The sequence below is a fragment of the Opisthocomus hoazin genome, chromosome 10 (genome assembly GCF_030867145.1).
Source record: "Opisthocomus hoazin isolate bOpiHoa1 chromosome 10, bOpiHoa1.hap1, whole genome shotgun sequence".
Classification (NCBI taxonomy): domain Eukaryota; kingdom Metazoa; phylum Chordata; class Aves; order Opisthocomiformes; family Opisthocomidae; genus Opisthocomus; species Opisthocomus hoazin.
In genome coordinates, this window is record NC_134423.1 from 28,619,439 (window position 1) to 28,640,270 (window position 20,832).

Consider the following 20,832-nt stretch of genomic DNA (forward strand, 5'->3'; position numbering starts at 1 on the left):
TCATCTGTGCAATTTGGTCGGTAGAGTTTACAGTGAAGCAGATAAAATGCAGGAAAAATAACGCTTAAACTCACATTTTAAGAGCAGCGCTAGCTGATTGCAGTGGGAGCGGAGGGTGCTCTGCACAAGTCAGGAGCAACCTATCTGGCTTTTAAGAGTTCCACAAGCCTTTTGTCACTTGAAGAGGCCCCATCAACTTCAAATCTACTTTAAAAAGTAGTTCAAAGACTTTTCAGGTATGATGGTCTCCTATATCTATTTCCGTCCCTTTTGTTTCCTAACAGCATGGGATACTGACCACACGTACTGCTGTCAAATATAGAAATTAAACTTATGGAAAAAAAGGAGAGGTTTTCTCTTTAATCTCTTGGAAAATTTTCCAGACTAAAGCATAGCTCTTAAATTGATAATATCCCTTTAAGAATTTATCTGCCAGGTAATGTTAGAAGAAAAAAAGACTTTAAGGTCAGTTTGAACATTAAAAAGACCCCCTTTTAAATCAATTTCAAATCTATGTTAGAGATAATGGCAAGCAGTGTTTGAACAGGTCTCCAAGTGATAAAATAGATTCTACACCTTAAAAATGCAAATAACCATAAAATACTTTTAAGTGATTTCTAGCTCATTGGAAAAAGGGCAAGGTCTATCCTAAGAAATACTTTGTTGCATAAAAATAATAGAAATAGTTTAGTGTTGCAATATATGACAGTCATAATATGTATAAAGCTACAAAATTATTAACAGACGAAGGCCTGCGGTTTTTGAACAATGTGGTAAATATGATTGTTTTTTTTAGAGGGGTGAAATAATACGATACCATCAGAAGAGAAAAATACATTTTAATAATGAAAATATTGAACATAACTATTTTTCTTTAGATCTGCTAAGCAATCTGTGTGTTCTCTATAAGATGTCAAACTATACCGTGCATATGTACACTTTGCTCTCTCTATAAATATACATGTGCATGACACATTTCTCAAAGCAGCAAATGAGTGCTGGGGAAATACAGAAACAATGAAGTTCCTAACAGAGCCTTATTTTTTCAAGTTATTAAAAGAAGGTGGCAAGCATTCATGAGGATATGAAAATTTAAAGGCGTCTGCAGGAAACTCTGAAAACCTCTGGTTAAGGCTGCTGCCAAAAAATCTCAGCTATGTTATGTCAGAATGTTTAATTGCAAGCTGCAATTTTAATGAATGGAAAGATACGGCAAAAGCAGGAAGTTTCTGAAGAAACATAGAGCAACCATGAAAATAAAACACCAAAGGTTGTAATCCTGAATGCTGTTGGAAATATGAATTTCCATCCACGCTCTGACTCCTTTTCCTACTGTGCAGAATTTGCCAGCTGTCTGGCTAAGGAGAGGTAAGCTGCTCTGGATATCATCTCCGGGGCTCAAGGCAGCACTTGTTATGTCTACGTGAAGAAGTCAACTTCTTTGCATTTGTCACTATGGGTGTTTACAGAAATGCAGCTTAGGAATAAGGGGAGGAAAGGCAAATGTCAGAGTGCATTAAATAACGTATTTTCTTTACTTTCCAAGAAGCTCGCTCGCAGCATGATGTTACTATTTATATCGGATCTCCCAAACCCAGCTGTTGGGTCATGTTAACATGCAGAACGGTGAGAAAATCCCAGCAGCAGAAGCGTGAATCCCAGAGAGGCTTGTATTCTGTCATTGCAAGGACCTATAAAATATCACAAGTTTTGCCGAGGTACGGATCAGGCGTGCAGTCAGTGAGGCACGCCATATAAATGTTTCCTGTGTTGATCCTCCAGTATTAGGAGGCCAACAGCAAAGCAAAACGAAAAGTGCCAAATGCTGCAACAGACAACTTCAGGTAACTTAGCTCGAACCCCTGGGTGGAAAAGTTTGAAAGAGAACTTTTACCTGGAACTCAAAACTAGCAAATATACTGTACACCCACATTACAGCATTCTTAGACAAGCTGTGTCTGATCTAATCTTATGTACCTTGGCCACAAGTTCTGGAAAAACAAATATTCCCAAGGCAATCAGATTACTGAATGTACCATATAACGATGTGGAAATATTAGTGGTTTACAGAGGGCAGTTTATGAAATGGATTTGAGTGAATTTAATTCATGCATTGTCAGGCAATTTGGACTTGACTAAAATAAGGAAATCTTTACTTGATTATATCTATCTTTGCTGGAACACCAGAGCCAAATAGTAGCGTAACAGCAACACTCCCAGCCACAGACATGGAGGTCAGGGGAGTTTGTTCCAAGCCAGCTTTCGGAGAGCGAAAGTCTGTGTCCGTACTGAAGCGGTCATTATGGGGTTAACGGGGTTACCCAGATCGCTAATGGAAGGGACCCATTGTCTGCTCCTCTCTGATTTCCTGCTCCCTAGGTGGGAGTCCCCCTGCTCCCAGCCTTTGTTTCTAATGCAAGTTCCCATCCTGAAATGCTGAGAGCACAATTTGGGTTTGTTGCAGTAAGTGGTCCTGTACAAAATCTTCATTCATAGAGTACTTCCACCATTGTACGCGAAACAATGTTAGGAATTAACGTGGCCTGCGATTTTAAGAAACCTTGTTCTTGAAAGCTTTTTCTTAGACCCTCCTTCTCTATGAAGGATAACTTAATTGTTTGGCAAATATGCAAAAGCTACATAACATCCCTACTCCTCTTATCTATGATTTTAAATGTCCTGCCTTTTGTTTTTATACAAAGTTCACCTTTAGAAGCATGCGACTAAGAATTTTTCTCCTGGACGCAAGATGAAAAAGCTGATTTCTGGAATGTAAGAAACATTTGAAAGGAGGCCTATTGAACAGCCACGGTACATCTCTTGGGAGTGTTTTGTAAGCAGGTCCTAAAATGTAAGTTAAAACTTAGTGGATATGATTTTGGTGATGCCTCCAAAATACCTTGAATGAGTGGGTGGAAATGCACTGGAATAGAGATGCAAGGGAAAGCTTTATTGCCATAACAACTGCTGGATGACGACTCTATTCAACGGTGAGGCTATTTAGCTAAAATTAAGAATACCGGTGTCCTTTTTTTCCCCATAGTTTTCTTTATATTTATTATTTCTCCAGGTATATTTCTTCTTACAGGGTATGATGGAAATTACACTGACCTGCTATTTGGCCAATGGAAGAGATTTCGGGTGGTTCTTTTCAGTCTCTGGGCTGTATGTAAGATGGGCAGAAATGCGATCAGCAGTCGTTCTCTTCTATCTCAAGAGTGATCCTAGCAGATGCTTGTGATATTTTTTCACTTGTCATATTGACACTCAAGTGTGATGTTCTCTGGGGCTTTGTCATGTTCCTGCTTCTACGGTCTTATAAAGATCATAATTTTTTTCTCTGTGGCGTGGATTTTTCTTAATCACCTACAGCTTTGCATCCTTTGGATCATCTGTGTCCATTTGGCCTTTGCAGTTGTCCTGGAAATTAAACCTAATGCAGAATGTGGCCATCAAGTCATGTAGTGATTTTAGTCATTTGGATATGTAAATTATTCTATGATTTTATTCATGTCACTGTAAGGGGTGATATTTTTCACTTATGTTATTGTGACATGTGAGAACATCTGTGACCTCCCTGCCACCCATTCTTTTTCACTGTGAGTCCCAAGAGGGGTCTGCAGATGCAGATGTCACGGCACGTCACCGCCTATGGAAAACAACATCTGTAATTTCAATTGGATACCATATTTTGCACTTCCTTTTCTCAATTGTTACATAGGGCAGCGTTTCAATTGAGGGAGGAATGCATTTCAGTGGGAAAGACGCTGCTCTGTACCCGTTAACTATTGTTTGCAAAGCATATGCAGAAATCCCTTGAGCAACACACGCTACACTTATTCTTGTAGTGCCACTGAAAAGGACAGATTAGAACCAATTATTTATCTCTTTGGCTTCCTGCTCTATTTTTGCCAGCTTAGAATAGTATGATTACATACTGAAAATAATCAATGAGTATATCCAGAAGTCCTTGCTCAGGCCTAGCTTCAGTGTCTTACTCAGACTCCCATTGACTTTTATAACTTAAAGAATTCAGTATTTTATCTGATGTCTTTTCAGCATGTTGCTTTCATGAGAGGATTTCATTGTATTAATCATTAGATTCTAGTAATAGACCTCACAGATATTGTGGATGATAGGTATATTGAGGAACAAGAGAATAAACTATATTCTTATGAAAACTAATGACACTTGGACTGTTCACATTGAGAATTGTATGAAAACTGTATGCATTTAAATCTCTTCCTGATAGTTCAGTAACAATCACCTTGGAAATATGATAGTAGTGACAATTATTTGTATTTTATTATTTCTTTATCTCTTTCACACCTCTTACTAGCTTGTCCCTAGATCCACAGTAAGAAGTGCATACTCTTGCACTTCTGTTTTGAAAGAAAGGTGGACATTTCAGAAGTTGTTCAACCTACTTACTGGCCTTATATTTAAAAACGAAGTAAACTGTACATTATAAATCCTGAACTTCAAAATTTCCGTGAGCTGTGAATTACTGCTTCCACTTGAGCTAAATGTTTGGAAACGGACAACAGCAATTTAGATTCATTTTTTGGGAATCATCTTGGAGGACCTCCCTTTTCCCTTCCAATGGTGCGGTTACCGCACCGCGAGCTGGGTGTTTCTGCCGCCAGTTTTCCAACCCTGTTTTCCAACCATTTGTGGAGCTCCTGTTTTGCACTACATCCATGATCCAGCCTTCCAGATATGAAGGACGCCCTCTGATTTCTGCAGAGAAAGCACCTTTGATCCTCGTGTCCCGGAGCAGAGACATGCACCCTCCATCAGCAATTCAGCGCTTCGAAATGGCGCCCGTGCTTTCACTCTGGGGCTGCGGGCACCTTGCAGGAAGAATCTTGGAGAAGCTGCAGAGTGCCGAGGATTTTTGGCAAGTATCTTTTCATCATTAAAATCTTATTTTCAGGTCATTCTTCAGCTGCTGCCTTCTGTGAAGCAGAAATGGGCCAATTTTATGTCTTTTATTATGTATTCCCAAGTAGTCTTTGCTACTTAAAGGAAAATTAATGGGGACTCTGGCAGAGATGATGTGGAGATGGATGGAGGAGGGCACTATCACCTCAGCCTGACAGCGAAGGCAGCGCTCTGGCCCTCACAGCGCAGCGACCACCCCAGAAAGCCAGTCAGGAAAAAAACTGAAATATAGACGGCGGGGAGGCAGCGGTGGTGGTGGTTTCTTTCCCGCTCCGGCTCCTCCGCCTGAGGAGGGAGGCGGGCTGGGGTAGGGGGCCGGGGCCCCGAAACGGCGGGGGGCGGCGGGCTGGGAGCTCCCCCCCGTAGGCCCCGCCGCAGCCGTTGCCCCCGGCAACCCCTCAGCCGGGGCGCGCGCGGCCCCTCCCTGCGCCTCAGCGCATGCGCCGCTTCTCGGTGGGGCGGGGCCGGCGACGTGCGTCACTGGCGGCGAGGCAGCCCGGCGGGGGGTTTGTACGCATGCGCCGCCGCCAAGGCTGGGCAGGAGGGGGCACGGCCAAGGGCTACCTTCGCAGTAGGCCCGCTCACGTTCGGCTTCGATTGGCTGCTGCTTCCCTCGCCGCCTCTCTGATTGAGCACCTTGCTGTCACTCACGGCCTCCACGTTTCCTTACGCCCCGCCCACCAACTCCTCTCTGGTTGGCGGGCGCCTCCGCTCTCGGCGGGCGCTGCGATTGGCGCTGCCGCCCCTTCACTCCGCCGCGCTGTCCTATCAGCTCGCGGCGCCGCAGGATTGGGTCGGCAGTGAAGAATGTAGACCCGGCCGCTCCCTATGGTAAAACAAAATAATCCGGAGATGCTGGCCGTTCGAAGCGGGGCGCTGCCAGCCCCGCCGCCGGCCGCAGGTTCGCCTCCTGCTTCCCCACGCTGTTCCCCTCGTCCTGCCCCTGCCTGGCTCGGGTGAGCGCCCTCGGCCCCCTCCGAGCTGCCGGGAGAGGAGAGCGGAAGGATATCTTTGGGAGACGTCTGCTCCGCCTGAGGAGAGAGAGTGTGTGTGACAGAGGAAGTAGTTCCGGCCCCGATTGGGCCTTGTTTCCCAAAAATAGCGCCCAGCGGGTATCCGTGCGCTGGTGTCAGTGTCTCCTGAGGAGCCTCAGCGGGGAGGAGGCAGGAGCGGCGGGCAGCGGGGGGACGCGGGCCGGGTGAGTGAGCGCGGGGTGGGGGTGTCCCTGCTTTTCGGGGCGAGCGGGAGGGCGGGGGAGCGTTCCTTGAGCCCGGCGGCTCCGGCCGGTGGCGGGGGTCGGAGGCGAGCGAGCGGGGTCGGCGGCGGGGGCAGCGGGTGACGGGCGGGGGCAGTTGCCGAGGGGGGCGACTGGAGGCGGTGGGGGGGAAGGAGGGAAGAAGGAGGCTTCCCCCCCCCCATCCCCTTCCCGCTCTGCCGTTCCGGCCGCGGCGGAGCGGAGCGGGGCGGGGGGCGCTGGCGGGGAAGTTGGTGCGGGGGAGGGGCGCGGGCCGGGGCGGCGGGCGCGGGGTCCCACGGGTGGGCGAGCTCCCGGCTCCCGGGGGGGGCCCCCTCCAGAACTTCCTGCTGGCCGGAGGAGAGGATGGGCGCCGGCGGAGCAGGCCGGCGGAGTCTGCCCGGGGGCCGGTGCGCCGGCGAGAGAGGGTGGGGTGCGAGGCCCTGGCGTTCGGGGAACGCTGAGGTAAGATCGGCTTCGCCTGGGTGGCCAAGTTCCCTGCTCGGGGTGTGCGTGTGTGGGAACGCGGGGGGGAAGGGTACCTTTTGTCCTGCTTCTCGGCGGCCGCGTTGGGTAAGCAACATCACGTTTAAAAAACCCAAACAAATAAACAAACGAAAAACCCCAACCCCTCCTAGGAGTCTGTCCGTGGAGAAGGGTCGGGGAGGGAGGAGGCGAAGGTAGAGATCGTGGAAGGAGCTGTGCACCGCGTAAAGGTGCTTTGCGGATGGGAGGAGAAGCTGTTCGCTGCTGTGTAAACTGAAGGATGTTTTTGTCCAGAGGAGGAAAGGATTGAAGGTACAGCTGTGGCGTACTGCGAGTAGGATTTGGCGTTCAGCAGCTCCATGTGGAAGTCGTGAGGACAAGAAGAGAGACTGCCCTGTTTCTGACTGGAAGACAGAAAATTCAGTTTATGGAGCTGTATGCTCTCATAAATTTTTACCTGCCTTTGAGATGCTAGGTGGCGAGGAGAATGGAATTGCCTAGAAAAACTAAGCCATAGTGACTTGTTTGACAGGTGATTAATTTCAGAGTTGGAAAACTGAAGTTCTGTAGAGGAAAAAAGACAATTTAAGAAGAGGGTTTTTTTAGTGCTTATCGTAGGACTATTGTGTCCTGTAGTCATGCAGAGACTAAATTTATTATGAACACTGGGGGAAAGGGTTTCGGGGAAGTACAAAGGAGCAGCAAAAAGGAATAATTTGTGGACAGTAATAAGGAAAAAAATGTGGTTTGGTATGGATTTGGTAATATATGCAGTATTTATTTAAAGCCTTTTTCACGGTCTGGTAAATTTTTATGTAGCGCAAGGAAGGCTAGAAGCTTTCAAACTTAATGATGTTAACTGTCTACACGTAAGTGTTCATTCTGCAAGTATTTTTTTTTCATTTTTAGGAACTAGGTGTATTTTGGTAGATATTTCTGTTGTTATTGCTAGCTAATGTTAAAACAACCTGCGCAAAAGGTGTCAGAGCAACATTCCTATAATTTATTCTGCCTGTTTTAAGAATTATTTAAAATGTTTATGTCTACCTTTTACATTTAAAAATGTAGGTTTTTTTCCTATTCTCTAACAAGTGATTTGCATTTGGGGGAGAAGTGTGAGGTTCCTCGTTTAGACTTTTTTTTCATTTAAGTACAAGAATATGTGCAAAATGACATGTCTTTCAGTGACAAAATTTAGAAGAATTGTAATAAAGGATGTCATTTTAGGGCATACTTACAAAATAATATTTTACAGTTGTGTACTTGTTTAGCTAGAAAAGTAAAAATGAGAGAATGGAACAACTGGACTTGATGTTAAGGGATTGTAATAGTGCTGGGCAGTTGGAGATGAGCCTTGTTTGACTGAGGGCATTGAGTTTGGAATTTAGGAAGGAAAATAACCCAGTGCTCTGGTTAGTTATTTTTCCTCCCCATAATTCTTTTCTAAATCTGTAGTTGACGTAGTCTACCAGTAGTAGTAGAGGAGTATCATCAGTAAATGAGAAGAATCCTTCAATGAGAGGGACGGGATCTACTTCAGAACAGTCTTAGTGTAGATGGCCATCCTTCTTTCTGCCAGTGCAGCTCATCTAAACCAGTTTCAATATTCTGGCATTTCTAATGATTTGTTTTTGAGAAGGCATTTACAGCTATGGTAGAAATATATTATCCTTTAGCTTGTATGTATGCTTGTTTTGCTTCATTTTTTAAGTGTGTATTTAAACCAGCATGTATATGAACCAGCGTGGTTACACCTCACCTCTGTAAGTGAGCAAGCCCATAGAATGCTTTACATATGATATGTGGATTTAGATTCGTATAATTTCACATAATGTTAGTTCCTTTCTCTGTGAAAGAAGGGATGAACAAATAAGTGAACATTGAATTTTGTGGAGCTAGGTGAGTTAATCTATAGAACTGAATCATGTTTGACTAGTTAGATAAGAAGGACTCGTCTGAATTAAAACTTGAAATAATTCTGGAGAATAAAATGGGTTATTATGGCAGAAGAGCTAACTTATTTAGAAACCTCATTTGAGCTGAAGTGTCTGTGCTTTACCTTAAGCTGGTTAACATGGGCAGCAGAGCTTTTACGGGGTTTATTTTAGAACGTTACCCAAGTTTCTCAGATAATTTGGTATCATTCTCTGTATTCTGGGCCCAAGCGCTGCTTTAGAGAGACTAGAAGCACCAAGCAAGTCTGTGAACAACGACACGCTACCTTGTCTGCTCTTCTCATGCTGTGCATAACAAAACACAGCTGATGAAGTCTTTAACAGTAGTAGAAGTAATGTAGTGTAATGCTATGTAATGTGCAAATCTGTATTAGTTTGGGAACGAAGCTTTTTTCCTAAATAAGAAATATCTTGAATTTGTAATAACTGTAGTTTGTTGTGCCCTGCATGAGAGATGTCTGAGTTTCAGGTCAATTTTTAAAAAGTACATTTTCTAAAAACTAACATTAGCACGTTTTATTCACGTTCATTTTATTTTTTTTTAAAGGCCATAGGATTAAATACTCTGTGTGAAACAAGTTTTGGGCCTATTTAGTCATGGCAGCAGCCTGATGATGTGTGCAAAACACTAGGAAATACTTCTAATTGAAAGAAAACTCACTTTGAATTAATTTGAACATCATGTTGTCATGTATATGCTGCGTAACTTCTTAATGCACGAAGTGGCTTTGTTTAAGTTTTCACATTTCTTGTATTTGAAAGATATTATTTCACATGTATAATTAGATGTTCTTCAGGTGATCAAATGGAACACAAGTCAAAATCTCTGTCCGTGATTAATATGGGTGAATTTTGGTGCCTGTTGTCTTGTGTTTAGATTTGATTCCTTCAGCTCTGGTAAAGTAAGCAGGGAAAATAAATGCACCATTCCTCTTTTTTCTTGCACGCTTTACGGCTAGTGTTGAAAGGCTAATGCAAGAGTTACTTGGAGGGACTAGCCAATGTGCTACTGAAGTGATACTGAATGTGGGTTTAGTTTAACTCTTTCTCCCATCATGTGAAATGAATAAAGTCTCTGAAGGTGCAGGCAGATCCTGAAATAACTAAATATAGCTGACTCTTTCCCTGAATGTTTACAAGGTGGTTTTGGTGTCTTAAGAAGTCTGTAAGATGACAGCAAGACATTCTTTTGACACACCCCGCCCCCCCGTTAATTTTGTTGACCTTCCACTAAAAAGACTTCAGAAACATTTTTTAGGCAGCTAATCAAAGTACAGTTTAGGTCATTGATACACTATCTAGTGAATGAACAAAGTAGTATTACTCAGAGTTAAAAGCAGACTTCAACTGTATAATATGACAATTGCCCTTCTCTTGTCCAGCGTGTGTTCTGTGGTAGAGTATCAGCGAATAAATAATGCCATGGAGGGTGAAGTTTGTAGCCTGCACCAGTGCAGTTTGTTTGTTTTAAAGTAAGCAGCTGATCTAGATTTCTACCTCTTAACCACCCCCCTCATGGTGCATTTTTCTTTTGACACTGGATCTTTCAAATTACCCCTTATGGGCTTGAAAGGAAGGTGTTTTTTTCTTCTGTAGTAAGGGTCTCCATGTTTTTGTTTATCAACTATATTGTTTAGACTTGTGTTTAATGGTTCTGTGAGAATTTTTGTATAATTCTTTATCTTTAGCACATACCTCTTTCTTTAGGAACATAAACCCCTGTACTGTATACTCTTTTTTCCATTTGACACTGAAGAGGAATTAATACCTTGCAAGACAACTCTGCTCCTGAGGTTTCAATATTTCCCCCCCCATCCCACCCCCTCCAAAACAGTTACTGACTTGGAATGTTTTAAATGGTGTATATGGTAATCTTCTTTTCTCCTTTTCTCCTTAATCTGAGGCTGTGGTGAAGTATTAGACAGGAATGACTGTTGGATAAAGACAAGCTAAATTTTGTGGCCAGTCTTTTTTTGAAGTTGTGATTCAGGGAATATAGAACCTTTGCTACAGAAGGCACTATGCTTTTTGTTCCCCGTGTGCTGTAACAGTACAAGTGTGCCTATGTGATGAGAGGAAAATACATCCTTCTTAATAAGACTGTGATTAATTAAATTATTTTTCAGGGAATTAACTACTTTATATTCAAAATATTAGGGATGCTTAATTAGGTAGGTCTCCCAGTTATATTTGTCTCTGTCCCTGAAGAGCTTTTGAATTCTGCCGAAGTCCTTATGGACCAACCTGGAGACTTAAAAGTGCATTCTATATTGCTTTGTGCTCAGCTGGATTTCACTGGTCGTTACTAAGCATTGTTGCATGCCTGTTTTAAGTACACTGAGATAAAAAGTGTGTTTTGTAAAAAGTGTAGGAATTATCAGCCAGGTATATTTGTGGAAATGTGCTTGCTTTAAGTATTTGTGTACCAGCCATTGATGACAAAGCATCTTTTACTGTGATTTTTTTACTTTCTAAAATTATTTTTTAATAAAGACCCAAGTAACTTGGAGAAAAATGTGTTTGCTTTCATTGTGGTGGTCAGAGATTACCTAAAAGAGTGGCGTGTAGAACAGATGTGTTTGCGCTCATGATATTTTAATGGTGATAATAGAGGGGAAGAAGGATTTTTTCCATTTACTTCAAATCCCCTCAAGTGTTTTTGAAACTCAGTTGCATTTGAAAACCATATTGCTTCTAATACTGTGATTTAGGATGGCATGGATTGGACTAATGTTATTTTTATTGTTTGAAAGCTAACCATAGATCTGTGAGAATATGTAAAGCAGATATGTCAACGTGATACCTGCAGTAATAATACTTGGAAGCTGTGATCACTGTCAGTATTGAGTGCTGTACCAATATACACAGGCCTGATCTTGTAATTTTCTGTGATCACTTGCAATGTTTGGAAGGTCAAGGGGGATACGTTATTAAACTTTTAGCTATATAATAATGTAAGCAGCCCTGCCAAAAAGGACTTGGGGGTGTTGGTTGATGAGAGACTCAACGTGAGCCAGCAGTGTGTGCTCGCAGCCCAGAAGGCCAACCGTACCCTGGGCTGCATCCCCAGCAGCGTGGCCAGCAGGCGAGGGAGGGGATTCTGCCCTTCTGCCCCACTCTGCTGAGACCCCCCCAGGCGTCCTGCGTCCAGCTCTGGAGCCCTCAGCACAGGACAGAGCTGGAGCTGTGGGAGCGGGGCCAGAGGAGGCCCCAGCAATGATCCGAGGGGCTGGAACCCCTCTGCTGTGAGGAAAGGCTGGGAGAGCTGGGGCTGTTCAGTCTGTCGAAGAGAAGGCTCTGGGCAGCCCTTAGAGCAGCTGCCAGTACTGGAATGGGGTCTACAAGAAAGCTGGAGAGGGACTTTTTACAAGGGTGTGTGGGGGTAGGACAAGGGGTAATGGCTTTGAACTGAAAGAGGGGAGACTTAGGTTACACATAAAAAGGAATTTCTTTACTGTGAAGGTGGTGAGGTTCTGGCCAGGGCTTTGAGCAACCTGGACTGGTGGAAGGTGTCCCTGCCCACGGCAGGGGAGTTGGAACTGGATGATCTGTAAGGTCCCTTCCAACCCAAACCATTCCATGATTCTAAGCACATTTTTAACGGAGCTGTGCTGTGGCTATGCCGTTAGACATTTCCTTCTTGAAGATACTGGCATACAGAGTTGAGAGAAAGAATTCAGAGGAGATTGTTTTGGTATCCCTTGTGATGTGTAGGAAGGTATTGTGAGTGTAAAGAGATAGGATCTGGAAGAATTACAAACAGATGTAAGAGAAGAGAGTAATCAAGTAGTTGAACATTGAAAGACTTACAAATATACCACACACATACAAAAAAATGAGAGGTCATGAAGGGCAGAATGGACTTGCCTTGGCAGTGTCTATTAGAGAAACTGTTGGAAGGTGTCAGGATAAGGTGACTTTTCCCTGCTATGTCAGGCGAAATCTTCAATACTTGAGTCTGTGAGGCTGAGGAAGAAGTTAATTTTTTTCTTCCTCAGGTAACAAAAAAAAGTGACAGTGTTATTTGGTGGGTGTCTTTCTCCAGATGTTTTGAATTGTATTTAATTGACCATCTTATTGATGTGAAAAACTCATATAGTATAGCTCAGAAACATTGTGTGAGGTTATCAGTGTTAAGGACATCTTGGTTTTGGTATCATTCTTTCACAGCAACTGCCCTCTTCCTGATATGACTGCATGCATCCTGTTTTAAAAACTGTAAGCTGACAAGAATGACTGCTAATAAGGTGGTGTATATAGCAATTAAAAAAAATACTGCTTTTTCCAGTGTGAACTTTCAAAGTCCTGAGTCTTCTGAGAATATTTGGGAAAATGGGATGCTCCATCATCACTGTGCTTGTAGAATGTTGTCATTCAGTGAGGGTAATAAACTAAGTTTTTCAGTAACTAAAGATTTTTATATTTCTTTGAAGCTGTTTAAATTATTGTGCAAAGGTAGGGTATTTTAATTACAATTCAAGTGTCTTAAATTTATGCTCAGAAGCCCATTGGTTTCAGAGTAAAAGAGGGGAAGGTAAAAGGCATGGCAAGAGACACTGTTTCACCTGCTGTGCATGGAAAGGGAAGGCGCTTTCTGCTAAAATTTCTGAGCCTGTAGGCTGTCAAATTGTGTTTGTTACTCTGGGTTCGATAATACACGTATTAGCTTGGCTCGTTGGCTTTTGGGATTTGAAGCTTTCGAGTGCAGAAGAAGGATTTCCTCTGAGAGACTTCCTTAATATCCTGTGTTTCTTTCGGAGCGTTAGGTTTTTTGTGGTTCGTGTGGTGGTGCTTGTTTGTTTTTTTTCATATTTTTGTCCTCTTGTTGTTGTTCTTGTTTTTGTTCAGAGTGTTCCAAATGAGGGTGTCTTAACTTCTTGTCACTGAAACATATATGAAGATCTTTGCTTTGAGAGATGTTGAGCTTGACTATGAAAAAAGTGCCAGCAGTAGAAGTATTAATGGTTTCTGAATTAGAAGATCTTCAGGGGAAGGAGACAAAATCCTGCAATGGTTGAGGGGATATGTGGTCAGTAGGTGGAGGCAGGTATTCAGTGCATATTGGAGTTGTGGAATATGGGTGTATTTGCAGAAGTTCTAGTTATTAACACAAATATGCTAAAAAGTCACAAGGAGTATATAGAGCATGTAATAACATTATTGAATATCAAAGAATAATTTTCAGTTTTAAGTAGCTGCTTGTTGTCACAAATATGTAAACTGCTAACCTGAATAGTCATCAGAAAAGTAGTGGGAAGCTATCAATTGAATTAACTGAAATTTAAAAAATATTTTATTTTACCAAATCTGTAATACAGAATCAGACAGAAATACAGAACACTTGTTCTTAGTGAAGGGCATAGGCACACAGAAATTCTGGAAGTCCCCCAGACACTGTCATGGGTTTAATACGAGTTGAAATCTGAGGGAAGGAGGGAAACAACAGGAGTTATCAGAAGAGAACTGTCAAATGATTTTTTTTCCTGGGGAGGGAGCAGGAAGCTAGTGATCAATGTTTCTGTTTCTCACAGTGAATTCAGTAGCTTCAAGGAACTAGTAAATTGTGGTGTTCAAATGATTGAAAGTTCTGGAGTTTAAAATGTAAGTTATTAGTGTTCCTGAATATTGTATTCACTTAGATGCTTTACGCAAAATAGCAGGGAAGTACTTTAAAAGCCTGATAATGGTTTGTTCAGGAGATGAAATAGGATTATGGGAGAGTTGAAAATGTCAGGTACTATTACTGTGTTAGCATTCTGAAGGATGCTCCTGGTGACTCTTGGTTGAGTTGTTTTTTAGAGGCTTATCTATATAGGAGGCTTGGGTTGTTTTTTAGAGGCTTATCTACATAGGAGGCTTGGGTTCACAGTAAGACAAAATGTAACCTGATACCCACAGTTATCCCGCTGGCTGCTTTTCAGTAAATCTTCCTGCAGATACTTTTAGCATGCCCTATATCTGAGACTTCTGTAGTTCAGTGGGTTGCAATCTTTTTTTTCTCTGTTTATAGTTTCCCCATATGTTTTTGCTGAGGAGATGGGCCCCTGTACTGTCAAGTCAAGCCTAGTGGTGACATGCTTGTTTTTATAGTTATGTTTTCAGGATGCCCTAGAATTAGTCCATGAATCCTGTTGTCGTCAAGTACATGTGTATCTACGCAGAATACTGTGTTAGCACAAGGTGCTTATAGAAAACTTGCACCACATTCTATCAGAAAAGAACAGTCATTTACTTCAGATGAGGTGATTGGAGAGGTGAGTGAAATGTTGTGAATATGAAGAGACCGAGGTAAAAATCTCTATTTTGTTTTTTGTCAAAGCTGAGAAAAGGACTTGCGCCATATTAGAAGGTTATGATCCAAGCCCAGATCTAATGTGTAGTCATGTTATGAGCCCCTGCAGCACCCTCTGGTGATCCAAACATGCTTGTGCAGCAGTCGGGGTCCTGGTTGAGCTGCTGAAAGAGCATAGCCCTCAGGTCTTGCTACAGGACTGAAAAAACACTTTAGAACAAGCCTAGGCTACAACCAACATCATGTTACAAATGGGTGCTGTTGGGTTTTGCTGCCATTTTTTTTTTCTTTTCACCTTCTGATTTTTGTCTAAGAGAAGATGGGAAGTCATTAAAGAATTTGTAGGCTGTCCTGTTAATATTGGCTCTAGGCAAGCACAACCAGTGTGATTGCATGAGATAAAAGGTTTCCAGCTTTATGACTGGGTTGCTCAGGAGCAAATGAAGCATGATGTGGAGAAGAGGGAAGAACAAAGACAATGAAGTGAAATTCTTTTATCCTATGTACTATAGCCCATTTTATTTATGATATTTAAATATGGCTTGGAGAAACAGTGGAAGTAAATTTTAAAAGTCTGAACAGTAATAGTAAAGCAGTGGTTTTGCAAGTAGTAAAACTTACAGAACTTCCATTTCCCTTATTCTTGTTATTCCCCTGATCTTTCAGAGTATCCCTGCTATACAGGGTATTTCTCTTAACTTCTTTAAATATGTTAAATGGTCTGGGTAGTGTGAGTACAGGTGCCTGCTGACTGCCTGAGTGATCCAGCAGAGCCTGGTCCCTCTCTGGTCCCAGCAGGCCAGGTGCTTTGCCTGGGAGCTGTGTGCAGCTGCTGGGTCAAAAATTCTGCTGCACTTTATAAAAAATCTTAAAAATAATTGATACTTTTACTGTTGTACGTGGTTGAAACTGACCAATTAAATCGGAAGCTGTTAATGAGGGAGAATAGACTGTGATCATGTAAACCTCATTTTATTAGAAAAGCAGGTTTAGAAAGCTGTGGACAATAGTTCCATCTTCAAGATTTTAGTGCCGTCATTGATAATGTCCTAATCATATCAGTAAACAGTGTTATTTTTTTAAGTGGTTTTATTTAATTTTATGAAAATAAACTCTTAAAGGTAGGATGATGTAAAACTGCGTTCAGTTTCTTCATTTGCTTTGCTTTTAATGTATTTGATTTGATCTAAAGGTCATATTAGGCTGTGATTCATTCGTTCAGCAGAATAAAGTTAAATCTTAAGTAGATCTTCGTTTTGATGATGCCTGTTTGTAAGTATATGGGAAGGTAGTTGTGTCGAACATTTGTGATTTCTTCCTACCCAGGAAGTCTGGTCGGGACGCTGCTTGCAAAATTCTGTAGCAGTTTGAGGATTTTATGTAGGGAATTGACTATGCAGCATTTGTACTCAGGATTTCACTCTTGTCATCTAGAATAGAAGCTCAGTGGGCTGTGATTGCAACTGCTCTGCTTTTCGCTTGCCAGACTTTGGACCATAATTGACCATAACTGTATATAGTTTTGGACAGCATTTTTTCCTCTTATGCATGTGTCCTGGAGATGGGGGAGCAGGAGCTGATTTGCCTCAAAGTCAGTCAGAAGACCTGTTTGTCTAGAAGCCATTTAGGTTTTTCCGTTTTAACACCTTGTGTCTAATCTCCCCTTCAGCCCCCTCCCCCCAAAAGGCAACAGAAGAGTGGAGAGAATATCTTGTTTTGTTTTTAAGAGATAGTAACAAATTCCTTTTAAAATTCCTCTCTCCACTACCTGACCCCCTTCCACGTGAGGCTCATATCTGTGTTTTATTGGGGACTTTCTGGATCCTTTTTTTTTAAACATGGTATTTTTAAGGCTGAATTGTTCAGTAATAAAACCTACCACAATATTCCTGAAGATACCGGCTGAATTGTTCTCAAAAGAGGTTTTAGCCTGCTTTTCCATCATGCATTCCTTTAATGAAATGTTAATGAGAAGATGATCTGATAAAGTTCTTGAAAACTTTCTGTGCAACAAACTTCAAATCTGAGGATTTTTCTTCAGATCTATTTCTTTTAAGGCATCTGTGTTTGTGTCTGTAGCTGTCTGTCTTGCATGCATGTAGATAATGCCTACAAAGCAAGCCACAAAGATTTTCGTGTGTTGTTCTTCTAAGGCTTGAATGACTATTTTTCTGAAGGTGTAAGGAACAGCCCTTCGTGTGAAGTTTCTTTTGTACTTGTTACAACTGCTAGAAGCAGGAGAAAAGTTGTACAGACTAAAATTTGGAGTTGCAATCTGATGAGGAATCTTCCAGGCCTCTTACTGTGAATAGCTGAGATCACAATTCTTGCTTCTGTCTTATCTGTACCTCAGTGCTTTTAATTCTTCGTAGTCCCTTCTGCTTAATGGCTTATAAGCTACTTCACTGGCATAATTAGCTTATCTTAAAATAGTCTGATCTGTTAACAGTATTGGAACAGTGAAGGGACAGCCAGCCCAACAATCACTGGATTTCATGTAGTGCGCCCAGGGAGCTGTGTCAGTGTTTGGGCCACAGGGGAGGAAGGAAGGAGTAGGTGAGAATTTTTCGAAGGCACAACTGGGTCTTGAACATAAATGCTTGTGCTCACCTGTGTTAGTATTTACAGATGTTTTCCTTCAGGATTTTGACAACAGCCAATTAAAGTAACTAGAAAGCAGCTTTTGTTCTGTTTCAACCAGGACACAAGTGGAATGAAGATACAAAATTCAGTTCCAGGGGTGCTCCTTTGCTTAGGTTGTTTTTTGTATTTATAGCCTGAGTGTTTCTGGCTTGGTTTATCACCTTTTACGCTTGAGAGAATGTGAGCCTTATCTTACCTCGAAGTCCTTCTTGTTTCAAACTTCCGATTATTTCTGGTCTTGGACCTTTAAACTTTGAAGTGTCCTACCATTAATGTATCTACTTATTTGAGATTGTGTATGTGGGTTTGACTGTGTTCTATAATTGTCATGTTGTCTTTTCCATTTCCATCTCCTTAGACATAAATGTGAATTTTGGCAAGGAAACAATTGCATATATTAATGAAAAAGATTATTGTAGGTGTATTAATTCTGAAGAGTAAGCTCTGCATTTAAAATGCCTATTTTTGGAAGAGCTTGTGCTGCAGTTGTTATTGTAGTTACTACAATATTCAGGGGATTAGAATACTTTTTGTTTCTGGTTACTATGCAGAAGGAACTTGATATACAATGCATTTGGGATGCTGCTTGTGATGTCTTCCAGAAAATATGGAATAAATCACATCTTTTTGTTTGGATTTCTGTGGAGGAGTACCTTGTTCTCTGAAGTTAGTAAAAAAACCAAAATTATGTGCCAAATTGCCACGCTTTTTGTTGAGGAAAAAAAAAGGATTTCAGCGTTTAGTGTGATATGACTTGCTGTTTGGTGAAATGTTCAGATCCTCAGTAGCTAATGCTAGGTATACAGATACTGTCTGCTCTTGACTTTAAGCAGAAAATGTAGTTCTGTTATTTCAATGCTTAAAATGCTTTTTGGGGAAAGTTTCTTCTGTTTTTTTAATTGATAACTCTGTTAATTCTGGAGTCTAATCAAACTTCTTAGGTCCTATTTTTTGATGCCAAACCTTACAAAGAACCCTTGTAAGAAATGCTTTTATTGTGTAGTGTTTGAGTTTGCAGACCATCATTGAAAGACTAACTTGGACTCTGTAAGAAGTAGCTAAAACCAGATTATCTTAATAACATTTGAGTTCTGCTTCCAGGTGGATTTCATATACTGCCTCCACGCAGGAAGTGAGAAAAGTTTCAACTGTATGTTAATGTCTTGCAAGATTTATTGAGCTTTTCCTGTAAATGGCAGTAACTTGGCAAGTCGTATGTGTAGTTTAATGTTTAAACTAACTCTGGTTTTATTTTGCTGGTATTGCCGCTGCTTTTACGTACACAGATAGAGTTGCAATATAACTGAAGATTGGGAGGTGGAACTTGCTTTTCTTCCTGTTAGACCTATGCATCCCAAAAGCTTGGTGTAGGCGCCAGTTTAGTATGGTTCAGTTTGTTACAACAAAATCATTCTGGTGAAACTTCAACACCAGATTAGATGAAGTCAGCTTTCAGTTGAATTTGGTACATTTCTTTGAATTGGGTGCATTTCTTGTAATGCTTGTTTTTTGTGTTGTGGGTGGGATTTCTTTTTTTAAATTTTTTCCTTTTTCTCCCACATTCATTAACTGTGCTTACAATGACTTTTCAGTGATTTGGTTTCAATGTTCCAGCTAAATGGTTGGCTGTAGTGATGGTGTAAGTGGTGGAGACCCTATTCTAGTATTCTTTCTACCATGTTTCCTTGTGTCTGTTAGACCTATGTAGATGAATGTGCTGTAAGCCAACGACATTGCCTGTGTGCTTGTTCCCCATTATTATTAACGTTTATGTCTTAGAAGTATTAGTAGAGAGATTGTTAGGAGAGGAGGTCTAGCACGGAAAAGCTTCCTGTAGACTGCTTGAAGTAGTGGTGAATTCTAATAGGGTTCCCATGGTAGTGAATGTGTTTTCTTTAATACACGTTAGTCAGATCTTGCTATTGTCTTCTTTATAATACAGCATGTTGGCTGTATTATAGTCAATACACAAGTTGCCTTAGCAAAACTTTCTAAAACACTATAAAAAAATATGTAAAACCATGTTTGGCAAAAAATGCTGAAGGGTTCTCTGATGGTGCCTGAGTGTGTAGGGAACTGTCTTTTTCTCTTTTTGGCATTCACATAAGCTTTTTAAGCCAAGTCTTTGTCTCTTTCTCCTCTGCTGTATTCCTGTACTAAATTTAAGTACTTAACTTTTGTTTTAGCAATAGGAGACAGTTTGAGCGTAAATAAAGTAATATATCTGTGTGAGTGATATGTAATTGGATTATCGTTGTTTAGAGAACACATCTACAATCATTCATTGTGAAACTGCACATTTCTATTTGAGTCCTACAATAAGTATTGAAGTTTCATTGTTCAATCTAATATTCATTAGATTGAACAAGTAATTAGTAGCTTTAGAGTGCGGTTTCGTTGCCACTCTTAATTTCTGGAATGCCCCAGTGGGTTGAGATGCTGTTCTGGAATTCCAGGACTTCGGTGAAGGGAGCCCTGGCTGTAGTTTAGTGGCAGAGGGGAGCACGCACCGTTTGCCCGCCCAAGTGTGCGGCCAGCCCTTCTCCCCTGCTTTGTCTGCTGTGCCTGTTGCAGGAGGTTTCAGCCGTCTTATTGCCGGGGGTTCATACTCTGCCCATGGGAAGATGCGGTGCATCTAGAGATGCTCAGACTCATTTGGGTAATGAGGGAAGATAATGTCAGTATTGTTTTTGTAATTTTTCTTGAAAAGGTGTTTCTGGGTTGAAGTGCTGGTTTGCTGGTCTCGGGCAACTAGTGCAAGAAATCCCCTAAAACCAGAGAGTTCTTCTCCCAGACCTGAGACCTGTGCATCCGATAGGTCTGTGCAGTGTGCTTAGACGTGTTACATGCTTGTAGGCCTTACCTGTGTTTCCTATACAGCAACTTCTTGGTTTGTCTTAACGCTCACATTTCAAAGACTCCCTGAGGTACCACACTAAAACAACATGTGATGGGAAAAATATTACTTGTTAGATCCGTCTTCCAGATTAGAGACCAAATTCAGGAAAATAGTCGTTTAGTCCGTTCAGCTACAATTCCTCAGATCCGCTCTTAGGTGAAAGGTAAAGTTACATTGTGATAGATGTGTGTAGGTAGATGTGTACAGGCTACTTTTAAACTGGTTTAATGTAGCTGTGCAAGTCGGTGGCATGTTAGGATACCCACACAGAGAAAGCATTAATTTTTGTATCTGAACCTCTTGAAAATAGTGTCACCAAAATGCTCTGTAATTGTAGTACCTAAATGGAGCAAGCCTGTTTCTTAATGGAGAACACGTC

The 20,832-nt window shown here is 41.6% G+C and overlaps 1 protein-coding gene across 7 annotated transcripts in view; it reads left to right on the plus strand.

The window, feature by feature from the left end:
- Positions 1-5,799: 5,799 nt before the first annotated feature.
- Positions 5,800-20,832, plus strand: part of MEF2A (myocyte enhancer factor 2A) — a 94,013-nt gene continuing 78,980 nt past the window's right edge. For 2 of the 7 annotated variants that reach the window (XM_075432074.1, XM_075432073.1), the window contains exon 1: positions 5,802-6,142. The gene's annotated coding sequence lies outside the window, so the exon portion shown is untranslated. Of the gene's footprint in view, positions 6,143-6,504; positions 6,644-20,832 lie in introns of those variants that run through there. The other 5 variants (XM_075432072.1, XM_075432071.1, XM_075432070.1 and 2 more) reach the window with 4 other exon arrangements.